The following is a 21,684-nucleotide window of genomic DNA, read 5'->3' on the forward strand; positions in this document are numbered from 1 at the left end:
TTTTATTCTTCACTTTGTTTATGTGTTGTATCATGTTTATTAATTTGTATATATTATACCAACTTTGCATCCCCAGACAAAACACCACTTGATCATGGTGTATAACCATTTTAATGTATTGCTGGATGAGGTTTGCTAACATTTTGTTGAGAAATTTAGCATCTATGCTCATCAGAAATATTGGCCTATAATTTTCTTTCTTTGTAGTGCCCTTATCTGATTTTGAAATTAAGATAATGCTGGTCTTGTAAAATGAGCTTAGTAGTCCTTCCTCCTCGTGAAATTTTTGGAATAGTTTAAAAAGGATAGGTTTTAGTTCTTCTTGGAATGTTTGGTAAAATTCACTTGTTAAGTCATCCAGCCCAGGAATTTTATTTGTTGGGTGACTTTTTTATTACTGCTTCAGTTTCATTTGTTGAAATAAGTCTATTCAGATTTTCTGAGTCTTCCTAATTGTTTCAGAAAATTATGTTTTTAAGAATTTATCCATTTCTTCCAGATTGCCCAATGTCTTGGCATATAGTTGTTTGTAATATTTTCTTACAATCCCTTGTGTTCCTATGGAGTCAGCTGTTACTTCTCTTTCATTTCTAATTTTATTTATTTGGGTCTTCTCTCTCTTTTTCTTGATGAGTCTGGTTAAAGGTTTGTCAATTTTGTTTATCATTTCAGAGAACCAGTTCTTGGTTTCATTGATCTTTTGTATTGTTCTTTTAGACTCTATTTTGTGTATGTCTAATCATTATCATTTCTTTTTCTCTACTCACTTTAGGCTTTATTTGTTGTTATTTTTAAAGTTCCTTTAAGTGTAAAGTTAGATTTTTTATTTGAGATTTTTCTTGTTTCTTGAGATAGGCCTGTAATGCTTTAATTTTCTCTCTAAGGACAGCTTTTTCTGTGTGCCATAGATTTTGTGTTGTTTTCATGGAACAAGATAGAGAGGCTAGAAATAAACCCATGCCTTTATGGTCAATTAATATTTGCAAAGGTGGCAAGACCACACAATGGGGTAAATATAGCCTATACAATAAATGATGCTGGAAAAATTGGACAGATATGTGCAAATAATAAAAATTTGACCACTTTCTTATACCATACACAAGAATAAACTCAAAATGAATTAAAGACAAATGTAAAACTAGAAACTATAATGATCCTAGAAGGAAACATACACAGTAAAATCTGGGACATTTTGGCTTTTTTTAAAGAACAATTTATTGATTTTTAGAGAGAGAGAAAGGGACAGGTTGTGAGAGACATAGAGAGGAACATTGATGTGAGAATGCAAGAACTATGGGCTGCCTCTTGCAGGCCCCCTACCATGCCCTTGATTGGGAATCGAACCAGCAACCTTCTGGTGCAACATCCTGGTGCAACCTCCTCCATCCAACAGCCTCACTGATCCAGGGCTGACATTTCTTAGAGCAATGTTTTTTCTAATATGTTACCTTGGGCAAGGAAACAAAAGAAAAAAATGGGCTATAGGTGGAGGAAGATCATGGCTATTCCTGTGGCCCCCAGAACATATCAGCAGGCCCACATGCCATAGGCGGTGATGATCTAGGGTCTGTGCTGTGGCCAAGAGACCCAGTGAGAGAGACACAGAGGATGGGGAGGGAAGGAAAAAGATAAAGGTGAGCTAGGGGGCATTGTTATTGAAGGTTCTACATATGAGAAGCTAATGCTTAATGCTCTCCTATATACATTCTCCTGCTAGATGGAAGGTGAAAGTATTGGTGAACATTTCTCAGGAGTTTTATTGAGAAACCTGGGCCATCCAAACCATGAAAGGCTTTTAAAGTCTAAACTACAGATTTAAAATTAAATATCTAGGAGAGAGGGAAGATGGCAGCTCTGTGAGAAGCAGCAGAGTGTCCCAGCTCCCAGCCATAGACTCAATTTACTCCTAAATACTACATAACCAGCTTGGGAAAACCAGAGAAACATACCTGAGTAGACATATTGCAAATAAGGAGCACTGAAGAAACATGATAGGGTCTGGTAAGAGGGGAGGCATAGAAAGGGGGAGTCCCCCTGAAGCCTGTATTGGGCTCTGAGCCCCAAGGCTTGGAGACTGCAAAGCTCCTTCCCCTCAAGAGTGGAGACCAGCATCCAAAAGTGAGGATCTAAGGGAGATGAGGAGAGGGGAAAGAGTTCCTTGCGCAAAGGGCAGAGGGACACAGGGGAAAGAGGTGCCCATGAGGAACTGAGGGCCCTTTCCTAGCAAAACAAAGCTTCTAATGACAGCTTCGACCAGCATGTTACACTCAGGGTGCTGACCATAGGAAAGGCTGTCCCAAAGCATGTGGAACCTGAGTAGTAGGGGACCAGAGGTCTGCACTGAGCAGCCACACATGGGGACCCTTTGCCTCCCTGTAAGGCATTGTGTTGAGCCACAGAAAGCATTTAATCTGTGTGGCATGGGGAAGGGGAGGAGAGCCTTCCTGCCCTGAGCTCTGGTGTGGAGAGTCTGAGATTTGTGACCAGCCCTGAGGGTGCTCCAGTGGAGCATGGAGCTGCCCCAGCTTTACTGAGATCAGCAGTGCAGGGGAGCTGACTTTGTGCCCCTCCCACTGGGTGTCTTGGTGTGAAAGCCACAGGAACTTGCAGGGAAGACTCTGCTTCTGTGTTGCTTTGTGCATTTTTAGTTTCTAATCACTGGACTGGCTCCCACCTTCCCATTGTGCACTGGGCAGACAGACCAGAAGAAGCTGGGATTGGTGTCTGCACAGTAGAGTGCTTGATGGGCATGCCTGGTGAGACCAGCCAACCAGATCTGGGGAGGGAAGGGTGGAGCACACCTGCCTCTCCTGCAGCCTGGCATCACCATCCCCAAAGGAAAGGGGCTGGTTCAGCTCACCAAAGCCCCAGATACCCCCACAGGGCACAGCCCTGAGGGGAAAGGGAGAGCAGCTCACAGGAGGACATTACAAGAACAAGACTCTAAGGGACTGTTGTTTGGGAACTGAAGGAAAAGTGAAAAATACCTGCTGGGGGCTAGACAGGAAAAGGGCTCACTAGAAGGTTTTTTAATTGAACCCACTGAGCCCAGGCTGGTAAAATGGCCCATATACAAAAAGCAACAGGCTTAAATCAATCTGAAGCGGGAGCAGGCCAGTGCATGGGGAACTAGAATGGAGGACAGGGTAGAGACTGAGGAGCTGGCTGTGGAGCAGAGACTAACTCCCTCACTGTGAGTGCTTGACAGTAAAACCTCTAAGTAAGGGGAGCAATGCCCTGAGCTACACTAACCATCCTGCACCCTAAAAACTCTACAGAAGACTCTGGAGTAAGACCAGGCAACTATAAGGTTGCAAAATAGCTGACAATAGGAGGTGGTGCACAGAGAGCCTCAGATCAACCATCTACCGAAAGACACCAGAGCCGAACCTACACAGCTCCTCATATTGACTGATACACAAGTACCTACCAGGAGAACTAAAATCAGCATACAAAACAGAGAGCCTCAGAAAACATAAGCTGCCCAGAGAAACTCACCTGATTGACTCTTCTTTTTTCTTTCTTTTTTTTTCTCTTTTTCTCTTAGAAAAAAGAGAAAGAGGAAAAACTATTATTTTTTCTCCTTTTTAAATTTTATAATTTTTAAAATTTTTTTTTAAATTTTGAATTAATTTTTTTAAAGAATTTTATTTTGCATAGCTTGATTTTGTTATGTTTTTTTTGTTTTGTTCCCATGCTTTTTTTTTTTTTTAGTTTTATCTTTGCTTCTTCGTTATATTCAACAAGTTTACTGCTTTTCTCTATAGTTATCCCCAAATCTCTTATTGTACCTCTCCCTACCTGGGCATTATCTCTCTCTCTCTCCTCTTGATCTATTGGCATAACTTTTTCCCACCTTCTTCTTCTTTTCTTTCTTTATTTTTTCCTCTCTTTTTGCTCAATTGTTACTTTCTCTTATTCTCTTTATTATATTTTTATTTTTTCATTTTCAACTAATATCTTATTCCTATTCTCTCTCTTAATTTTTTGCTGGCTTCCCTTTCAGAATCTTTTCTCTGCCTTGTTTATTTCCCAGTAGCTTCTCTAGATTTACATTTTAGTTTATTATTATCTTTTAAAATTTTTCATCACTATAAACAAGAATATGCTTTTCTCTATATAAGCTTTATTTTCTTTCTCTCTTCCATTTTTTACTTTTTTTTTTTTCCTCTCTAGAATTTGTGTTCTCCACTCTCCCAGTTCTGTTTTCACATGGGTTATTTTCTTTGTGACTGTCAAGATATTTTGTAAGATACCTCTTGTTTCCTGGAAGTTTAGTTGTGTATTTTCCTGCCTTACCAGCACCCGTACAACAGCTTACACGATGAAGTTGGGGCTGAGACACAGTTAGCTAACCTGAGAGGAGGGTCCTCCCAAGGACTGACCAATGACAATCTAGACCCAACTACAACAGGAGAACATAAAGAAATCACAAAAGGGACACCCACAAGAGGGACACGCCTGGAGCAAAGAGCTCAGAAGTATAAGGAAAACACACCTCTGGGCTCCACTGGACCCACAAGGCAAAATCCCATCCCACAAGACTGGGAGACAGCAAATATATCTAATATGTAGATACAAACTTTAAGGCCTAGCAAAACGGGGAGATAAAGAAACAACCCCAAATTAAAGAAAAGGAAAAATCGCCAGAAAAATACTTTGATGAGATGGAGTTAAGCAAATTATCAGAAACAGAGTTCAGAGTATTGATTATGAAGATGTTCAAGGAACTTAAGAAGACACTAGATGATAAGATTGATGACCTTAGTGAAAACATGAAAAAGGAGATATACACCATAAACAAAACTCAGACAGAGATAAAGAATGCAGTATCTGATATCAAGAATGCACTGGAAGGAATTAAAAGCAGGCTCAATGAAGCAGAGGATAGAATAAGTGACTTAGAAGACAAGGTAGAAAAAAATCACACAATCAGAGCAGCAAAAAGAAAAAACACTTCAAGTTCTCCAAGTAATGAAAAGCAAGAACATGCAACCAAGATTGCTTTATCCAGCAAGGCTATCATTCAAAATTGAAAGTGAAATAAAGAGCTTCCCAGACACACACACACAAAAAGGCTAAAGGAGTTCAGGACCACCAAACCAGCATTACAAGAAATGCTAAAAGGACTGCTTTAAGAAAAAGAAAGAATAGTGAGAGAAAGGTACATCAGCATAAAGGGGGAAAATGGCATTAAATAAGTTGATATCAATAGTAACCTTAAATGTAAATGGAATAAATGGTCCAATCAAAAGACATAGGGTAGCTGAATGGAAAAGAAAACAGGACCCTAATATATGCTGTCTACAAGAGACACACCTGAGAGCAAAAGACACGCATGGCCTAAAAGTGAAGGGATGGAGTAAAATATTCCATGCAAATGGAAAGGAAAAGAAAGCTGGAGTAGCAATTCATATTTCTGACAAAACAGATTTCAAAATAAAGACCATAACAAGAGACAAAGATGGTCAGTACATAATACTAAAGGGGTCAATCCAACAGGAGGAAATAACCCTTCTAAACATTTATGCACCCAATATAGGAGCACCTAAGTATATAAAAAATTTCATGGGGGATTTTAAAGGGGAGATTGACAGCAACACAGTCATAGTGGGGGACTTTAAAACCCCCACTGTCAGCATTGGACAGATCATCAAGACAAAAAATCAACAAGGAAACACAGACCTTAAATGACTCACTAGACCTAATGGATTTAATTGACATTTACAGAACATTTTACCCCAAAGCAGCAGAATACACATTCTTCTCAAGTGCACATGGAACATTCTCAAAAATAGACCACATGTTAGGGCACAAGGCAAGTCTCTACAAGTACAAGAAGATTGAAGTCTTATCAAGCATCTTCTCAGATCACAATGCCATGAAACTAGAAATCAACCACTATAAAAAAACTAAAAAAATATTCAAACACATAGAGGCTAAATAGCATGTTATTAAACAATGAATGGGTTAACAATGAGATCAAGAAAGAAATCAAACACTTCATGGAAAGTAACAAAAATGAACAGACAACAACCCAGAACCTATGGGACACGGCGAAAGCAGTACTGAGAGGAAAATTCATAGCATCACAAGCCTATTTCAAGATGGTTTTAATGAACCATCTAACACAACAACTAAAAGAACTAGAATGAGAAAAGCAAGAAAAGCCCCAAGGAAGTAGAAGGAAGGAAATAATAAAAATCAGAGCAGAAATTAATGACATTGAGAATAAAAAAAAATACAAAAAATCAATAAAATCAAGAGCTGGTTCTTCAAAAAGGTAAATAAGATTGATGCACCTTCAGCCAGACTCACTAAGAAACAAAGGGAGAGGACCCAAATAAATAAAATCAGAAATGAAAGAGGCAATATAACAACTGATCCAACAGAAATACAAAGGATTGTAAGAAAATATTATGAGCAAATGTATGCCAACAAATTGGACAACATGGGGAAAATGGACAAATTCCTAGAAGCATACAACCTTCCAAAGCTGAATCAAGAAGAGGCAGAAAACTTGAATAGGCTGATAACAACTAGTGAAATTGAAGTAGTAATCCAAAAACTCCCAGCAAACAGAAGTCCTGGACCAGATGGATTTACAGGCGAGTTTTACCAAACATTCAAAGAAGAATTAACACCTATTCTATTCAAACTATTCCAGAAAATTCATGAGGAGGGAAAACTCTCAAACTCTTTTTATGAGGCCAGCATCATCCTAATCTCAAAACCAGGTAAAGATACTACAAAGAAAGAAAATTACAGGCCAATATCCCTGATGAATATAGATGCTAAAATCCTCAACAAAATACTAGCAAACCAGATCCAGCAATACATTGAAAAGACCATCATGACCAAGTGGAATTTATTCTGGGGATGCGAGGCTGGTACAACATCCTCAAATCAATAAATGTGATATATCACATAAACAAAATGGAGAAAAATCATATGATCATATCAATAGATGCAGAAAAAGCATTTGACAAAATCCAGCACCCATATCTGATAAAAACTCTCAGCCAAGTGGGAAAAGAGGGATCATACCTCAACATAATAAAGGCTATATATGAAAGACCTACAGCCACCACCATACTCAATGGGAAAAAACTAAAACCATTTCCATTAAAAAACGGAACAAGACAAGGATGTCCACTTTCACCACTCTTATTCAACATAGTACTGGAAGTCCTCACCATAGCCATCAGACAGGAGGAATACATAAAAGGTATCCAAATTGGAAAGGAGGAAGTAAAACTGTCATTATGTGCAGATTGCATGATAATGTACATAGAAAACCCTAAAGACTCCATCAAAGTACTACTAGATTTGATAAATGATTTTGGCAAGGTAGCTGGATACAAAATCAACATTCAGAAATCAATGGCATTCTTATACACCAACAATGAACTTTCAGAGAGAGAAACTAAAAAAGCAATACCATTTACCATTGCAACTAAAAAAATAAGATACCTAGGAATAAACTTAACCAAGGATGTAAAAGACCTGTACTCGGTAAACTACATGACACTGAAAGAAGAAATAGAAGATTTAAACAAGTGGAAGAATATACCATGCTCACAGATTGGAAGAATTAATATCATTAAAATGTCCATAATACCCAAAACAATTTATAAATTCAATGCAATTTCTATTAAAATACCAACAGCATATTTCACAGACCTAGAACAAACATTTCAAAAATTTATATGGAACCAAAAAAGACCCCAAATAGCTGCAGCCATCTTGAGAAAAAAGAACACAGTGGGAGGCATCACAATACTGGATTTTAAACTGTGTTACAAAGTTGCTGTAATCAAAACCGCCTGGAATTGGTACAACAACAGGGATATAAATCAATGGAACAGAACAGATACCCCAGAAATAGACCCATGCCATTATGTGCCACATCCTCTCCCAACCATGTAGTTTGACAAGGTCCGGATGTGGAGAGTAAGCTTCACGGAAGTTGTCTTCTGGAGAGAGGGCGTGGCATGTGGGTGGGAGTAATTGGCTTAATGGGAATATCTCTTCTCCTCCTTGGAGGGGGATTTTGGGTCCTGAAATCAATAACTAACCTGGGAATGGCAAATAATGATGTGTCCCTAAAAATCACTTCTGAAGAAATCCTGATTTCCCCAAGCCCAGTCACTACCACATGTGCCGGATGCTTTAACAAATTGTTATTAGAAGTAGCTAGGAAAATTCCCCCTGGCACTCCCAATAAGGAATTTATGGAAGAACTAGAGAAATCTGAGCTCATGCAGCCAGCCTATACTTAAGTGCCCCTGCCTATGAATACAAGATTAGTCGAGGATAAGAAAAAGGCCATCACCCCTTGCCTACTGTACAAGGACCACCCTGGAGAGCATATAGAATAAATGGCATATTGTGGCATTCCCCCTAAAGGGGCTAACAGTATGAAAAGGCTACCAGACCCTCCTCTGCCTTATACAGGTGCTTACAATGAGAATGGTATCAGAATAGTTAATGTAAATGGAAAGCATGTTCAGCATGAGAACTTGCCCTTCATGAAACGCTTGGCAAGGCAGTGGCCACGCTGGTGCTTGCTCCCAAAGGAGCAAAAGAAAAGCATTCTTAAGCAGTTAATCAATACCTATGGCAAAAGGTACTCTTCTTAGAAGAAAATGGCAAGAAGAATATAATAGCTTATAAATATGTCCATAGTTCAAATATAACCACAAGAAAAGTCAGTAGTAACCCCAGGTAAATATTATATAAAATTTCTGTCTCACAAGCCAATATATTACTGTGGCAAACAAAGCCACATCTATCACTCTATAGGTCACAGATTTTTCCTTTCTCCTCTATTCTAAAAAATAAAAGTCAAAATTGTTCCATTCTGATGAAATCGAAACTTGTATTGTTTAACCTATGAATAATATTTCTTGCTTGCTAACCAAAGAAATGTAATCATAGCCCCCAAAAGAAAGTATAAAAGATTATGTTGATTCTCAATAAAGTGGAACAGTGTCACACCACCTCTGAGTCGTGTAGTCTGCTGCCTCCCAGCGCCAACGCCTTACCCACCTTTGGGACCCCTGACTCCTGCTGCTGCTGGACCGCAGCAATTATGGTCAGTTAATTTTTGACAAAGGAGGTAAGAGTATCCAATGGAGTAAAGACAGTCTCTTCAATAAATGGTGCTGGGAAAATTGGACAGATACATGCAAAAAAATGAAACTAGACCACCAACTTTCATCTTACACAAAAATAAACTCAAAATGGATAAAAGACTTAAATGTAAGTCATGAAACCATAAAAATCCTGGAAGAAAACATAGGCAGGCATCCCACATAGTGGACTTTTCACTGATACATCTCCTAGGGCAAGAGGAACAAAAGAAAAAATAAACATACAAAGGAACCCCACAGTCTGGGAAAACATATTTGCCAAGGATGTATCTGATAAGGGGCTAATTTCCAAAGTGTACAAAGAACTCATAGAACTCAGCTAGAGGAAGACAAACAACCCAATTAAGAAATGGGCAAAGAACTTGAATAGACACTTCTCCAGAGGACATATGGATGGCCAAGGGACACATGAGAAAATGCTCGATGTCGCTAATCATCAGAGAGATGCAAATTAAAACCACAATGAGGTATCACTTCACACCTGTAAGCATGGCTGCCATCAACAAATCAACAAACGACATGTGCTGGTGAGGACGTGGAGAAAGGCAAACCCTAGTACACTGCTAGTGGGAATGCAGACTGGTGCAGCCACTATGGAAAACAGTATGGAGGTTTCTCAAAAAATTAAAGATGGAACTGCCTTTTGACCCAGTGATTCCACTCCTAGGAATGTATCCTAAGGATCCTGAAACATTCATCAGAAAGAATATAAATACCCCGATGTTCATAGTAGCACAGTTTACAATAGCTAAGATCTGGAAACAGCCCTAGTACCCACCAGTAGATGAGTGGATAAAAAAGCTGTGGGACGTTTACACCATGGAACACCACATAGCTGTAAAGAGGAAGAATTTGTACCTTGTGGGACAGTATGGATGGACCTGGAGAATATTATGCTAAGTGAAATAAGTCAGGCAGAGAAAGACAAACATCACATGATCTCGCTTATACGTGGAAGCTAAAGGACTTAATAAACTGATGAACAGAATAATTCAATGACATGGAAGCATAGATGAGACTGATGAATGTCAGAGGGACGGAGGAGCGTGGGTGGGTGGAGGGGGAGAGAGTAACCAAAGAATTTATATGCATATATGCACAACCCAAGGACAGGGACAATGGTGGGGAGACGGACTGGGGAGGGAGATGGGATAGGGTGGAATGGGTCATTGGGAAGAAAAAGGGAGATCTGCAATATTTTAAACAAAAATAAAATTTAAAAATATAGCCGGGCTGGATATGGCTCAGCGGTTGAGCATCGACCTAGGATCCAGGCGATCTATCGGGGTTCGATTCCCAGTCAGAGCACATGCCTGGGTTGTGGGCTGCAGCCACTCAATGACTCTCTCATCATTGATGTTTCTATATCTCTTTTTCCATCTCCTTTCCTCTCTCTGAAATCAATAAAGATATATTTTTTAAAAAAATTTAAAAATATAAAATAAGTAAATAAATGAATAAATAAATAAATAAATAAATAAATAAATAAATAAATAAGAAAGATGCCTAGCTGGTGTGGCTCAGTGTCTGAGCATCTACTATGAACTAGTAGGTCAAGGTTCGATTCCCAGTCAGGGCACATCCTCAGGTTGGAGGCTTTATTCCCAGTAGGGGATGTGTATCAGGCAGCCAATGAATGACCCAAACATCACTGATGTTTTTATCTCTCTCTCCCTCTCCCTTTTTCTCTCTGAAATTAATAAAAACATTTTAAAAAAATAAAAGAGAGAGGACCCAAATAAATAAAACAGAAATAAAAAGGAAGAAATAAGCACTGACTACACAGAAATACAGTGGAACCTCAATTCTCAAACTTAATTTGTTCTGGAAGGCTATTCAAGAAGTGATTTGTTTGAAAACCAAATCTTTTTCCCATTAGAAATAGCGTTAACTGAATTAGTTCATTCCAGACCCCTAAATAATTCCCTGTTTTAACTTTCCTCAATTGCCTGTGGTCATTGTTTTGTGAGCACTTTCAAATTGTTAGCAACATCAGCACTCTTCATGGCTCTTTATGTTTTAAAATTGTGCTAATCCTCAATTTCAACCTGCCATACTTGATAGCATAATCAGACTTGAAAACACCTCTATCATACTTTGAAATTATATATTTTATAAGCTCTATCATTGTTCTCACAACTTGCTATTTCATTCTGTTGCTATCACTACACTTCTTAGGACACATGGTGACTTACCATGTGTATGTATTTAATAATAATAAGCAATAACAAAAGCAATAAAAACAGGAAAATATTCAGACAATTTCCTGAAATGTTAACAATGTGAGGTTTAGAGGTAAACTGACTCATACTCACAAGCTCTTTTTTTTGTTTGTTTGGCACCTGAAAGACACATGGCTGGTTATATAGGTATCAGCATGAAAGGGTTATCAGGTTGAGAATGACAGTTTTGTTTGACAACCAAGACATTTTTCTGTGCATAACTTAGTCAAGAACCAAATAGTTCAAGAGGGGAGTTGACAATCAAGGTTTGACAGTACACGGAATTTTAAGAAAATACTATGACCAACTATATGCCAACAAACTTGACAACCTGGGCAAAATTAACAAATTCCTAGATACATACAATCTTCCAAAACTGAATCAGGAAGAATCAGAAAAACTGAATAGACTGATAACAACTAATGAAACTGAAGCAGTAACTAAAAAAAACTCCAGCAAACAAAAGTCCTGGGCCAGATGGCTTCACAGGTAAATTTTACCAAATATTCAAAGAAGAACTAACCCCTATCCTAGTCAAACTATTCTGTGGATGGAAAAGGGTCACATGCTAACCTGACTAACTCCAGGAAGTCCTTTGTGGTGTCCTTGCAAACTCAGAGACCTAAAGTAACCACAAAGTATGGCCTGAAATTAAACCTTTTTAAACATAAGCAGTTCATGGTGGGTAGTCATGTCCTAGGCCAGTAGTATCTTTCCTGATAAATGTCATTCTTTACCTTAACTGAGCCTGTCTATTGTCTTTTTGTAACTATGATAACATGTTGTTTGAATGTCAAAGTAATTTTCCTTTTTCTGGACCCCTCAAAGCACAGGCACCTCTCTGAGGAGACCACAGATCCCCTCATTGATATTGAGTTAAGTGTTGACTGTTAACTATACTGCACCCACCTAAGTAAAAGAAGTGTGTCTATCATTTTACTTTTTACCCAATCCTGGCTTTGCTTTCCCCTGCCTCTTAATTTATCACCAATGGATTTGATGTAACCCACTTATGTCTCCTCTATTGATTGTAATGTATAAAACAAGGTGCAAAACTGTTATTCTCTGGAGCATTATCTCAACCCATTGAGATTCTGCTTCTAGGCATGTGTCTACAGTTTGAATCAAATAAACTCACAAAAGTTCTTCACAGATTTAAATGTTTCATATGTTAACAATTCCAAAAAAATTCAAGAGGAGGGTAAGCTTCCAACATCTTTTTATGAGGCCAGCGTTATCCAAATTTCAAAACCAGATAAAGACATTATAAAGAGAGAAAATTATCCCTGATGAACATAGATGTTATAATCCTCAACAAAATATTAGCAAAGCAGATCCAGCAACCCATTAAAAAGACCATACACCGTGATTAAGAGGGATTTATTCCAGGGATGCCAGGCTGGTACAATATTCATGAATCAATAAATGTGATACATCACCTAAACAAAATAAAAGCTGGTAATCACACAATCATATCAAGAGGTGCAGAAAAAGCATTCGATAAAATCCAGTGCCCACTTATGGCACACTTATAAAAATTCTCAGCCAAGTGGGTATACAGTGATTGTACCTAAACATACTAAAGGCCATATATTAAAAACCTGCCACCAACATTATACTCAAAGGGCAAAAACTAAAAGCATTTCCTTTAAGATTAGGAACAAGAAAGGGAGGTCCACTTTCACAACTCTTATTTAACATAGTATTGGATGTCCTAGCCACAACAATCAGACAAAAAGAAGAAATAAAAGGCATCTGAATTGGAAAGGAGGCAGATGACATGATATTGTACATAGAAAACCCTAAAGACTCCACTAAAAAACTATTAGATCTAATAAATGAATTGGGCAAAGTAGCAGGATACAAAATTAATATTCAGAAATTTGTGGTATTTTTATACACCAAAAATCAACTATCAGAAAGAGGTATTAAGAAAACAATCTCATTTATTATTGCAACAACAAAGAAATAAGGTACTTAGGAATAAATTTAACCAAGGAGGTAAAAGACCTGTATTTGGAAAACAATAGGACATTGAAGAGTGAAACTGAGGAAGATACAAATAAGTGGAAGGATATGCCATGTTCATGGATTGGAAGTGTGGATGAAAAGGGGCTGCATATTAATCCTGAAAAGCTCATGGAAGTCCTACATGGTGACCTTGCAAACTCAGTGACCTAAAATAACCACAAAGGATGTTCTACAATTAAAACTTTTTAAACATAAGCAGTTTATGTTTGGTAGCTATGTCCTGAGGCAGTATTTTTCCTTAACAAAGATTAATTTTCACCTTAACTAAGCCTGTTGGTTGTCTTTTGCAACTGAGATAACATACCTGATTAACAGGCCTATGCAAAACAAAGTAATTTCCCCTTTATTTGGGCTCTCCATGCACCAGGGCAGAGACCAAGAATCCTGTCATTGTTATTGTTATCTTGTTAACTGTTGATTGTTAACTATCCTGTACCCACCTATGTACTTTTTATCCAACCCAGAGGATTCCCCGCTTTGCTTTCTCCCACCTCCCTAATCTATCACCAGTGAATTTCACGTAATCAACTTGCGTCTTCTCCTTTGATTTTAATGTATAAAATAATGTGCAAAACTGCCATTTCTGGAGCATTATTTCATTCTGTTGAGATTTTGGCTTCCCAGCATATGTGGACAGTTTGGCTCAAATAAACTGACAAAAATTCTTCACAGGTTTGAATGTTTCTTACATTAACAAAAGCATAAACATCATTAAAATGACCATACTACCCAAAGCAATCAAAGATTCAACACAATTTCTTTTAAAGTACCAATGACATATTTCACAGATCTAGAACAAATATTCTAAAAATTTATATGAAACCTCAAAAGACCTAAATATCCTCAGCAATCTTCAGAAAGAAGAACAAAGTTGGAGATATCACACTATCCTGTTTTCAAACTATACTACAAAGCAATTGTAATCAAAACAGACAGGTACTGGTACAAGAAAAAGCATATATATCAATGGGGCAGTACAGAAAGCACAGAGATTAACCCACATCTCTATGGGTAATTAATATTTTACAAAGGAGGCAAGAGATACAATGGAGTAAAGATAGTCATTTCAATAGGAAATGCATAATAAATAAATAAATAAATAAATAAATAAATAAATAAATAAATAAATAAATAAATAAATAAAACAAGACCAACAACTTTCACCATACATCAGGTTAAACTCATAATGGATAAAAGACTTAAATGTAAGTTACAAAACCATTAAAATACTAGAAGAAAGCATAAGTAGTAAAATCTCAGACATCTCTTGTATCAATAATTTTCCCGATATATCTTCTTGGGCAAGAGAGAAAGGAAAAAATAAACAAATGGTACTATATCAAAATAAAAAGCTTCTGCACAGCTAAAAAAAAAATCAACAAAATGAAAAGGGAACCCACTGTATGGGAGAACATATTCCCCAATGACATATCTGATAAGGCGTTAATTTCCAAAATATACAAAGAACTTACACAACTCAACACCTTGAAGACAAAATCCAATTAAAAAATGGGCAAAGGACCTGAATAGATACTTCCCCAAAGAGGACATACAGACCTCTAATAGACATATGAAAAAACAATCAATGTCACTAGTCATCAGAGAAATGTAAATTAAAACAACAATTAGATATCACCTCACACCTGTCAGAATGGCTACCATTAATAAATCAACAAACAACAAGTGCTGGCCTGGATATGGAGAAAAAGAAACCCTAGTGCACTATTGGTGGAATGAACACTGATACAGCCACTGTGGAAACAGTATGGAGTTTCTTCAAAATATTAAAAATGGAGCTGCCTTTTCACCCAGCAATCCCATTTCTGGGAATATATCCTAAGAATCCTGAAACACCAATTCGAAAGAATATATGCACCCCTATGTTCATAGCAGCATTATTTACAATAGCTAAGATCTGGAATCAGCCCTAGTTCCCTTCAGTGGGGGAGTGGATAAAAAAAACTGTGGTACATTCACAAAGTGGAATACTACACAGCTGTAAAAAAGCAGGAACTCCTACCTTTTGCAATAGCATGGACTTCCCTGTAGATTATATGCTAAGCAAAATAAGCCAAACAGAGAAAGACAAATACCTTATGTTCTCACTTAGTGTGGAGTTTAAAGAACAAAATAAACTGATGAACAAAACAGAACCAGAGGCGTGGATACATTGAACAGATGGACAGAGGTCAGAGGGGATGGGGATGGAAGTGGGGGGACTGGATGAAAGAAGCTGAAGAGATTAACAGAGGAACATATATGCATAGCCCATGGACACAGACAACAGTGTGGTGATGGCCAGATGGAGGGGAGTGGGAGTCAGTGGAGATGGGTAAGGGGGAGATGGGGATATCTGTAACAGTGTCAACAATAAATTTTAAAAGATAAAAGAATACTAATAAAAATAGAATAAAAAAACATTATGTTTAAAAGTGTTTTAAGTTGCCATTTCTCAAGAAACCAGTTCCTATGGTTTAGAGAACATTACTGATGCACGCATAACAGAACCAGCCATGTTGCAAAACGTCCATGTGGGCTCTAATAATATTCCAGTTAATGTTTTGTAAGTAATGTATCTAAAAGAAACCAAGGAAAACACTAACACCAATAAAAAATATAAAGTAAGGTACAACACTTGTAAATATAAATTAAAACATAAATGCACAAATTTAAAGAGTTCTTTAAAATATGGTGGCATATTATGAAATTGATCATACAATAATGAAATGACTTTATTACCCCAGGTAAATCAATAGCAACTAAGAAGTAGAACAAGGGAAGAGTAGATGAAGTTAAAAGCATCAAATTCCTTACTATGAATATTGTAATACTCAAAAGTTACTGAGAATTAGTGATGTGTAGCCTTAAATACATAGCTTGATAAACTGAAAGATAATCCAAATGGAGTAGAAAAAACTACAAGTTGAATAGAAAATAACAACTATAGAACAGAAAATTACAACAGTAAAATAGAAAATAAAGAAAATAATGTCAACATAACTGTCAAGAGTCTTTGTAATCTGAAAAATATTCACTTTTATTTTGAAAAAATATTTCTTACAGACAGAGGAAAAAACAAAGGAAAATACAAGAGTGTTGTAGTCATTAATGCAATGCCTGTTAAAAATTAATTTTAAAAAATGTTTGGGTATGTAAAATTTATATAGTATACATAAGAATCAGTTAGTATGTATTTTCATTTAATTTAGAAAATAAAGGTATATCTTTTTTTATATATGTTCATAAGAGTTAGAAAACATTAAGTACACATTACAATTAAAAATTTTAATTTTCAAACAATAGATGTTACACAAAATGTATTAAACTTCATAAAGTTATAAAAAATTCATTTTATTGCATTTTTATACCCCAATCTCATTAGGTTGTGTGTGTGCACACGAGCATGTATGTTAATGCATTGTGCATGTGTGCCTTTGGTTAACATTTAGTACCCAGAATTTAAAATGCCTAAATATTGGTTTTTACTTCTTAGAAATGAAACCTCCACTTTTAGTTGAATACTTGCCCAACCAGAAAAAAGACTATTTTTTCTACCTTCCCTGTGGTCTATACATGTGACCACATTTAAGCCATTCAAGTTGTGTGCACAACTTCTGGTAACTGTGCTTTCAAGTGACAGAAAAGGTCTTTTTGTATCACCTCCTTCTTCCTGCTGATTGGGCAGTGGATGGGAGTGCAAACAACTGTCTTGGGCTGTAGGCATCAGCTAAGGATGGCTGAGCAGGATGACTTTATTCAGCAGTTCTTCACAGGTTAAGAATTAGTGTCAGTTAGAGTAAGTCATCAGAATGTTGTAGAATAGGCTGCTTGCAAAGCTTAAAAAGCAGACAATCAAAGGATTGGCAAAAATGAGTGTGTTGATAACAATGTGATTGAAATAATAAAACATGAAGACCAGGCAAGTTAAGAAATCAATTGAAATAAGGAAAGGTGAAGAGCCTCTTTAAATAGGGACATGAAGGGAGATGAGACCTAGGTGTATTGATGGTGAGGAGTGCAGGGGTGAAGGTGGAAAGAGAAAACTTGGTGGTCCATAGGGGGCATACAGAAGGTCAGAAGTGGAGCAAAGGCCAAGGCTAAAGCAGTGAGAGGGAGAAGTAAGTGCAGAAGCCTGTGAAGCTGAGATACAAAATGTGACATCCAAATGAAAGTTGAAATCATGCATGGTTTTGAAAGAAACAGGTTGAAAGAAGAAAATTGATCCAGAGGCCAACTTTGTTTCAGAGGTCTTGACTGTAAACCAAAAATGAATAGCAGGGAGACATGCCATCAAGAGAGCAGGCCAACCAGCTAAAAACCCTGCAATATGCACTACTATCTCCATTAAAAAAGTTCCATTAGAAAACATTTTGACCATTAACTGATCATTGTGAATGATATATGTTGACTTTGTGCAGTTATTATTATTTTCCCAATAAAAACATTGCAGTAGTTAGGAAGGATCCATGCAAGCCTCTGTGCTATTTATATTTTACTTTTTTTCTTGCTCCAGTAGAGGGTGCTCAAAGCTCAAATAAATGTATTCAATCATTTTACAGCAGTTACTCTTTTATATAATTAAAGTTCATATTCAAATGAAAAAAAGAAATTCTGATTTAATAAGACAATGATTAGTTATGTGTGTAAATTCAACTAAAATAGAATGAGATCTTATAAGTGACTAAATGAGGACATGCTTCTTTCATTTTTCAGTCAGTGCATACTCAAAGTAGAAAGAAATTCTCTTGTCTGAGAAACAAATAGACTTTCTAATGCACATCTGCAATAGACACCTGATCCTCTAATTCCATTTCCTGCCCCATCTGACTTCTTTGAGAAGGCTTTTATTTATTTATTTATTTTAATTTAATTTAATTTAATTTATTAATTAATTTATTTATTTATATATTTATTTTTAAAATTTTATTATTGTTTAAAATATTACAGTTGTCCCCTTTTTTCCCCAATGACACGTTCCACCCTGGTCCTTCCCCTTCCCTAGTCCCTCTCCCCACCATTGTCCATGTCCTTGGGTTGTGTATATATGCACATAAATTCTTTGGTTACTCTCTCCCCCTCCACTCACCCTCCTCCATTCCTCTGACATTCATCAGTCTCATCTATGATTCCATGTCATTGAATCTATTCTGTTCATCAGTTTATTAAGTTCTTTAGATTCCACGTATAAGTGAGATCATGTGATATTTGTCTTTCTCTGACTGGCTTATTTCACTTAGCATAATATTCTCCAGGTCCATCCATACTGTCCCGAAGAATACGCGATTCTTCTTTACAGCTGCGTAGTATTCCATGGTGTAAATGTCCCACAGCTTTTTTATTCACTCACCTACTGATGGGCACTAGGGCTGTTTCCAGATCTTAGCTATTGTAAACTGTGCTGCTATGAACATCGAGGTACATATATCTTTTCTGATGAATGTTTCAGGATCCTTAGGATAGATTCCTAGGAGTGGAATCACTGGGTCAAACGGCAGCTCCATTTTTAATTTTTTGAGGAACCTCCATACTGTTTTCCATAGTGGCTGCACCAGTCTGCATTCCCGCCAGCAGTGTACTAGGGTTCCCCTTTCTCCACGTCCTCACCAGCACATGTCGTTTGTTGATTTGTTGATGGTAGCCATTCTGACAGGTGTGAAGTGGTACCTCATTGTGGTTTTATTTGCATCTCTCTGATGATTAGCGACATCGAGCATTTTCTCATGTGTCTCTTGGCCATCCATATGTCCTCTTTGGAGAAGTGTCTATTTAAGTCCTTTGCCCATTTCTTAATTGGGTTGTTTGTCTTTCTCTTGCTGAGTGCTATGAGTTCTTTGTACACTTTGGAAAGTAGCCCCTTATCAGATTCATCCCTGGCAAATATGTTTTCCCAGACCGGGGGGGTCCTTTGAATTTTGAGGCTGTTTTCTTTTGCTGTGCAGAAGCTTTTCAGTTTGATGTAGTCCCATATGTTTATTTTTTCTTTTGTTCCTCTTGCCCTAGGAGATGTATCAGTGAAAAGTCCACTATGTGGGATGTCTGTGACTTTACTGCCTATGTTTTCTTCCAGGATTTTTATGGTTTCGTGACTTACATTTAAGTCCTTTATCCATTTTGAGTTTATTTTTGTGTATGGTGAAAGTTGGTGGTCTAGTTTCATTCTTTTGCATATATCTGTCCAATTTTCCCAGCACCACTTATTGAAGAGACTGTCCTTACTCCATTGGATACTCTTGCCTCCTTTGTCAAATATTAACTGACCATAATGGCATGGGTCTATTTCTGGGGTCTCTGTTCTGTTCCACTGATCTATAAGCCTGTTGTTGTACCAGTACCAGGCTGTTTTGATTACAGTGGCTTTGTAATATAGTTTGAAGTCTGGTAATGTGATCCCCCCCACTCCGTTCTTTTTTCTCAAGATGGCTGCAGCTATTCTGGTTCTTTTTTGGATCCATGTAAATTTTCAAAATGTTTGTTCTAGGTCTGTGAAATATGCTGTTGATATTTTAATAGGAATTGCATTCAATTTATAAATTGCTTTGGGTAGTATAGACATTTTAATGATATTAATTCTTCCAATCCATGAGCATGGTATCTTCTTCCACCTGTTTAAATCTTCCTCTATTTCTTTTTTCAGTGTCATGTAGTTTTCTGAGTACAGGTCTTTTACATCCTTGCTTAAGTTTATTCCTAGGTATCTCATTTTTTTAGTTGCAATGGTAAATGGTATTGCTTTTTTAGTTTCTCTCTCTGAAAGTTCATTGTTGGTGTATAAGAATGCCATTGATTTATGGATGTTGATTTAGTATCCAGCTACCTTGCCAAATTCGTTTATCAAATCTAGTAGTACTTTGATGGAGTCTTTAGGGTATTCTATGTACAGTATCATGTCATCTGCAAATAATGACAGTTTTACTTCCTCCTTTCCAATTTGGATACCTTTTATGTTTTCCTCCTTTCTGATGTCTATGGCGAGGACTTCCAGTACTATGTTGAATAAGAGTGGTGAAAGTGGACATCCCTGTCTTGTTCCGGTTTTCAATGGAAATGGTTTCAGTTTTTGCCCATTGAGTATGATGTTGGCTGTAGGTCTGTCGTATATGGTCTTTATTATGTTGAGGTATGATCCCTCTTTTCCCACTTGGCTGAGAGTTTTTATCAGATATGGGTGCTGGATTTTGTCAAATGCTTTTTCTGCATCTATTGATATGATCATATGATTTTTCTCCTTCATTTTTTTATGTGATATATCACATTTATTGACTTGAGGATGTTGTACCAGCCTTGCGTCCCCAGAATAAATCCCACTTGGTCATGATGTATGATCTTTTTAATGTATCCGGTTTGCTAGTATTTTAGTGAGGATTTTAGCATCTATGTTCATCAGGGATATTGGCCTGTAATTTTCTTTCTTTGTAGTATCTTTATCTGGTTTGGGGATTAGGGTGATGCTGGCCTCATAAAAAGAATTTGGGAGTTTTCCCTCCTCATGAATTTTCTGGAATAGTTTGAATAGAATAGGTGTTAATTCTTCTTTGAATGTTTGGTAAAACTCGCCTGTAAATCCATCTGGTCCAGGACTTTTGTTTGCTGGGAGTTTTTGGATTACTGCTTCAATTTCATTAGTTGTTATTGGCCTATTCAGGTTTTCTGCCTCTTCTTGATTCAGCTTTGGAAGGTTGTATGCTTCTAGGAATTTGTCCATTTCCCTTATGTTGTCCAATTTGTTGGCATACATTTGCTCATAATATTTTCTTACAATCCTTTGTATTTCTGTTGGATCAGTTGTTATATTGCCTCTTTCATTTCTGATTTTATTTATTTGGGTCCTCTCTCTTTGTTTCGTAGTGAGTCTGGCTAAAGGTGCATCAATCTTATTTACCTTTTCAAAGAACCAGCTCTTGGTTTCATTGATTTTTTGTATTGTTTCTTTAGTCTCTATGTCATTAATCTCTGCTCTGATTTTTATTATTTCCTTCCTTCTACTTACTCGGGACTTTTTTTGCTGTTCTCTTTCTAGTTCTTTTAGTTGTTGTGTTAGATGGTTCATTAGATCTTTTTCTTGTTTCTTGAGATAGGCCTGTAATGATATGAATTTTCCTCTCAAGACTGCTTTCGCCATGTCCCATAGGTTTTGGGTTGTTGTGTGCTCATTTTTGTTACTTTCCATGAAGTGTTTGATTTCTTCCTTGATCTCCTTGGTAACCCATTCATTGTTTAATAACATGCTATTTAGCCTCCATATGTTTGAATATTTTTGAGTTTTTTTATACTGGTTA

This window comes from Miniopterus schreibersii (genome assembly GCF_964146895.1).
Source record: "Miniopterus schreibersii genome assembly, chromosome: 9".
NCBI classification, from domain to species: Eukaryota; Metazoa; Chordata; class Mammalia; order Chiroptera; family Miniopteridae; genus Miniopterus; species Miniopterus schreibersii.